The sequence below is a fragment of the Oreochromis aureus genome, linkage group 3 (assembly GCF_013358895.1).
Source record: "Oreochromis aureus strain Israel breed Guangdong linkage group 3, ZZ_aureus, whole genome shotgun sequence".
In the NCBI taxonomy this organism is placed as follows: domain Eukaryota; kingdom Metazoa; phylum Chordata; class Actinopteri; order Cichliformes; family Cichlidae; genus Oreochromis; species Oreochromis aureus.
In genome coordinates, this window is record NC_052944.1 from 107042297 (window position 1) to 107047806 (window position 5510).

The window sequence follows — 5510 nt, forward strand, 5'->3', positions numbered from 1 at the left end:
ATGTGTTACACGGCGCTCAAACATCTGTCAAAATGTTTTAGTACGACTTTGAAAGCTACAAAGCTGCAGCGCTTGATGGATTGTTGGAGCATTACAGCTACAGTAGTCAGGTGCCTCGCGGAGTAATTCCTATTGTCCTTAAACATAATATTATGGTGTGTGTATGAGAATCTGGCACCTGTTTAGAGACATGCGATGAAGCAGATTTCAAACCGATCAATCCATGAAGAATTTGATAGATTTGTGGAAGAGGACTGAACAGAAAAAGTTAGTGTATTGTTATGTGTTACCACTGAAAAATGTTGAGAGTTACTGTGAATGAGTTGAATAGTTTGAGTTATCTGAATATTTGGTTAGCTGCATACGCCTTATAACCCGAAAAATACAGTACATTACCGTTAACATAAAAGTAAACAATACTGTTTCTACATATTTCAGTCACATTTGGGGTATGTTTAATACACAGCCATAAGCACTCCACTAAATCTAGGACATACTTATAATGACCGATTTAAAGGCCTAATTAAAAATATATATGACCATAATTTCTTTGTAGATCATTTAACCATAAAATACAGAAATGAATGCTGTATCTGTGCTTTTGATTGTTTCCAGTCATCAACAAAATCTTTAATTATAAAAGACTAATTCAAAGAGCAGTTTTCAGACAGTGACTTAATTATTGAAGGAAAGAAGCTTTTGAAATCCACAAGGCCCTATTTGAAGACTTAATTGTACCTAAACTGCTGTTCATGAGCTGCTCTAATGTGAAAAAAATATGTGCTGCTACAATAACCTACGGACCTCTGTAGGTCTGGAAATGTTTACACAGACTTTACTAGGATTTGATGACTTTTGATGATCACCAATAGCTGTGCTCACTCACACCACTACACTGAATCTCCTATCATGAGAAACATTTCCCAGCACTGCACCTCAGAAAAACCTTTACTTACCAGACTTGAGACGATCAGATCAGCAGTCTAGAGAAAGGAAACAATTCATCAGATCACTGTTAGATGATTCAGACTGTTGAGCCTCTTCACACACAATCCAATTTACTGTGACACAAATTAACTAGTAAAATCCTAAATTACTTTAAGCTTTTTAAGTTTACTGTAGTCTGAAGAGGAGATAATTGAACTGCAGGGTCTCACATGGCTTTAGCATGTGTAATAAAAGCATTATTACTACAGAAATGCAAAGAACAGGCACCAATATTTGTTGGCACAAGTGCAGGATACACCAAATATTTCCTACACAGAAGCCTTGTGGCTCAAACATTTTCTACAACAGGTCAGTGCTAATAAAGTGTGAAAAATCAAAACTTTTAATGTCCTTTCAGGTTAAAAACATTAAATACAAAGTAATTCTTGTAATCAGAAGCAACAGAAAACCTCATCATGTTTTACATGATGAGGTTTTATGTAAATATTGACATGTTACAATAACAGAGGTGCAGAATGTTTGTGATTAAAATTAAATGTCCTAAAATATTACACTAAAAAGTCCTTTCATTGTACCCGTTGCTAGGAATATTTATGTATTTTGCAATGTCCCTTTTGGCAACATTTCTATTTAATTGTAAAATCATTATATTCACTAAATAAGTAATAAACTAATTAGACACACTGGCTGTAATTTACCTAACAATGTCCACTCACACCTCTGGTTCTCTTCGTTTTATTATTGCTTAACTGTTAAAGCTATTACTTATACCGAGTGAGGCAAAGTACTTCTACAGTGTTCTGACTTTAATATAATACATCAGCAGAATTTGAGAGACAATATGAATCAATACCTGTGCAGCTCTTAAGTGTTTGAGCCACCACTTATACGGACTCTCCTAAAACACTTTCATTGTTTTGTCTGCTACTTAAATCCACAAACATAAGGACAAAATGAACACCTGGATAAAGACATCTGACATTTAACTGTTTGAATTCAATAAGCCATATGAAATTTAAATCATACATAAATGGGCTACTAAACTTCAGGGACATTTTCAGGGACAGTCAGAGGCCCTGTGTGGGGGCTTTGCTGCTACAGGTCACAAATCTTGTGTTTTGCCAATCAGTAAATGGAAACGTATCACAAAAAGTCAAACTACTGTATGTAAGTCGTCAAATGTGCTACACAATGCCAGGTTCATACTGCTTCAGTTACAATCACTGTTAACTTACCAGCAAAGGCAAAACCAAAGATCTCGTTCACTCTGTGTAACAAAAGACAAAGCACAAAAATACAGAATGAGACAACTCAAATCAGCATCAGAGTCAATACTGCATCACTCTGTGTAGTCCAAAAGATTCAGTACACTTCTTTGTTTACCACAGCAACAAACAACTCACCTCTTTTTTCTACACCTTATTAAATATTACTGTCTTCATTAAGGTAAAATGTGGTTTCATCCATTTTGTAATAAGCCACACAAGTTTCTCAGTTATGTGATAGCTCTATTAGTTTGGTGCTATTAGATAACACAGTAGATTTCATAAGCAGTGATTTGCTACACCTAGCACTGCACACTTTATCAAATTCTGACATCACAATTTCAAAGCATGAACAATCATAAATGAAAGCTTGGATGATATTTTTGTAGGCTTCAACATTTGAGTTGGTCTGCATTCAAATTCTGCTTCCTAAAAATATTACCTGCACACAGTATCATTTAATATGCTGTTGTTTTAAATATCTACATATCATATTTATAATATTAATGGTGCACTGCTGCATTTTATTTATTTGAAGGTGGCCTTTTTAGATTTCATTAATTTTTCACAAAGTGAGAAGTTAAACAGAGCTGCAGGTGTAGGTTTTATTTTAAAAAAAAACAACCTGTACAAACAAGTGTTTGTTAAACAGTTCTTAAAAATTTAACTAAAAACTAAAATTGATTAATTAAAAAACTTCTTCTTGTTAAGAAATGTCATTATTCTTATATTATGTGTTTTATCCTCACTCTATTGCTCCCTTCTGTTAATTAACCCACAACACAGACACACCGGCACAGGCACGTGACTCTTTTTCTCCCGGCTTTCAGTCAGAGGCGGTAAAATGGCTCCTTTGAAGTTGCCGACCCTGCTGCTCCAGCAGCTAATCAGTGGTTCTAAAATGGCGGCTCATTACCTTACAACCTATAGAATGAGGCCGTTTTAACTGACTGATTTGTGAAGAGGAGAACTAACTTCAGCTTCCCTAAGAGACTCAGAAACACTAACACACTGAATGAACCAAATACAACACAATAACTGTATTAAACAATCAAATGAACCATATTAATTTCACACTAGGCCTATAGGAGCTAGGCTAGGCGTTAGCGCTTAGGGGCATACCAAACACTCCTTTTAAATACTAAAATTACAACGTTTCACTAAAAAGCAGCCATTGTGTTACTTTAACATGACTTATACTTCGACTGGCTTCATAACTCACTAACAACAACTCGGTAAATCACTCAAACAGCTTATAGACATTTTATTTCAGAGAAGAGAGACAGAGAAGCAGGCTTACCGGCAGGGATGGAGCAGAGACTGGGCGGAGATTAAGGAGTCAGCCAGAGACATAAAAAGAGGCATTCACGGGTAGTGGGAAACTTTGCCATTACACAAAATTGGCATTGAAAACGTGAAAATATATGTAAATTTAAATATTATTATACTAGATTTTTTTTGCAACAAAAACAACATGCAGAAATTTAATTCTATAAGTTCATTAAATGTTTCAAACAGGATTCTGTGAATTTGAAATAATGGTTAAAAGACATAAATAAACATAAGGTCAGTATGTTAAAATGTACTGTATTATACATAGATAGATAGATTTATGTAACTGACTGCAGTAATAAGAACAGTCTTCAGGACAGTAGGAGCTGCAGAGGCTCATCTCACTGCTCTGCAGGACTCAAGAGGTTCAGGAGGTCCTTTAACCCCACTGCCATGAGACTTTTTAACAGTGACCCCTGAGTGTTCAATGCACATTTATTTTTTTTTCTAAAACATAATGGTTGTAATCATATAAATTCCCCTTGTGGGACTAATAAAGGTATATCAAATATCAAATTGATGAATATGAATTAGTGGTCTGTGATAGTGTATTAATTTGTAGGGAAAAAAAACATGTTGCCCAAGGTGTAATTGAACCCACGACCTTTGGGTTGCAGACCTGTGTCATTACCAACTGCGCCACTGGGAAAGAGAGCGGCGCCTGGAAAACAGGGTGATGAGCAGTCAGAATTAGATTGCGGTGAGAGGCTTAAAAACGCTGTTTTTGGAGTTACAAAACGTCGTGTAACTCAAAAACTAGGTGGACTAGAAGCATAATTCTTGTACTGGGTGAATCAGCGGACTTTCGTGTACTTTGGCTGTGATTTGCATTGCTCTTTGTACATCTGTCGCTGAGATATGACGAGAGAAGAAAAGGCAGACCTCAGATATGATTGGCTGGCTGGGAAGCCGTGCAGGCCCTGATATGTAAATTTTATATGTATCAGTCCTCACAGAGGATTGGCTGCCTGGGGACCTGGCAGAAATATATACAAATAGTATGATTAAGCATAAATACTACATTTAGTAGAAATACTATGTTTTAGCACAAATACGATAAAATGGCAGAAATACTATAATTAAGCAGAAATACTATATTTGGCAGAAACACTATATTTAGTACAAATCTTATGAAATAGCAGAAATAGTATGATTTAGCAGAAATGCTGTATTTGGCACAAATCTTATGAAATAGCAGAAATAGTATGATTTAGCAGAAATGCTGTATTTGGCACAAATCTCATAAAATAGCAGAAATAGTATGATTTAGCAGAAATACTGTATTTAGCACAAATACTGAAAAGCAGCAGAAATGCTATGATTTAGCACAACAGTAATAACTTATAGAAAAATTGGAAAAGCAAAATGGACAGCTGGAAAAATCCTGAACATGCTAAGGGTCCCTCAAATCTAATTGTTAATTGAAAAAAAAAAATCAGCAAAAAAAAGTATAACAGTCACACAATCACAAATATGGGCACATATGGAAACACACATGCACAGAGAGACACACACAGGACCAAATTCAGTCAACCAGTTTAAATATATTGAATTTAAATGATATAATAAGATGCTCCCATCAAAAAGCTCTCTCTCTCTCTCTCTCTCTCTCTCTCTCACACACACACACACAGCCTAAAGGGAACAGTATTTGTGCCATGGAGTGTTAACAAGAATCTGAGGTCCATATTACAAAAGCTGCTAAAATCATAAAAGTTTGCAGAATTGTAATAAATGATGAACATGAATTAGTGGTCTGTGATAGTGTATTAATTTGTAGGGAAAAAAACATGTTGCCCAAGGTGTAATTGAACCCACAACCTTTGGGTTGCAGACCTGTGTCATTACCAACTGCGCCACTGGGAAAGAGAGCGAAGGCCTGGAAAACAGGGTGATGAGCAGTCAGAATCAGATTGCGGTGAGAGGCGAAAAACCCCGTTTTTGCAGTTACAAAACGTCATGTAA

At 35.8% G+C, this 5510-nt stretch overlaps 1 long non-coding RNA gene across 1 annotated transcript; it reads right to left on the bottom strand.

Moving 5' to 3' along the window:
* Positions 1 to 612: 612 nt before the first annotated feature.
* Positions 613 to 3527, bottom strand: LOC120437841. Its single transcript, XR_005611439.1, has 3 exons — positions 3514 to 3527; positions 2184 to 2215; positions 613 to 983 (listed from the first exon to the last, which is right to left on the bottom strand). It is a non-coding gene; the product is annotated as an uncharacterized LOC120437841 (long non-coding RNA).
* Between the last annotated feature and the right edge of the window lie 1983 nt (positions 3528 to 5510).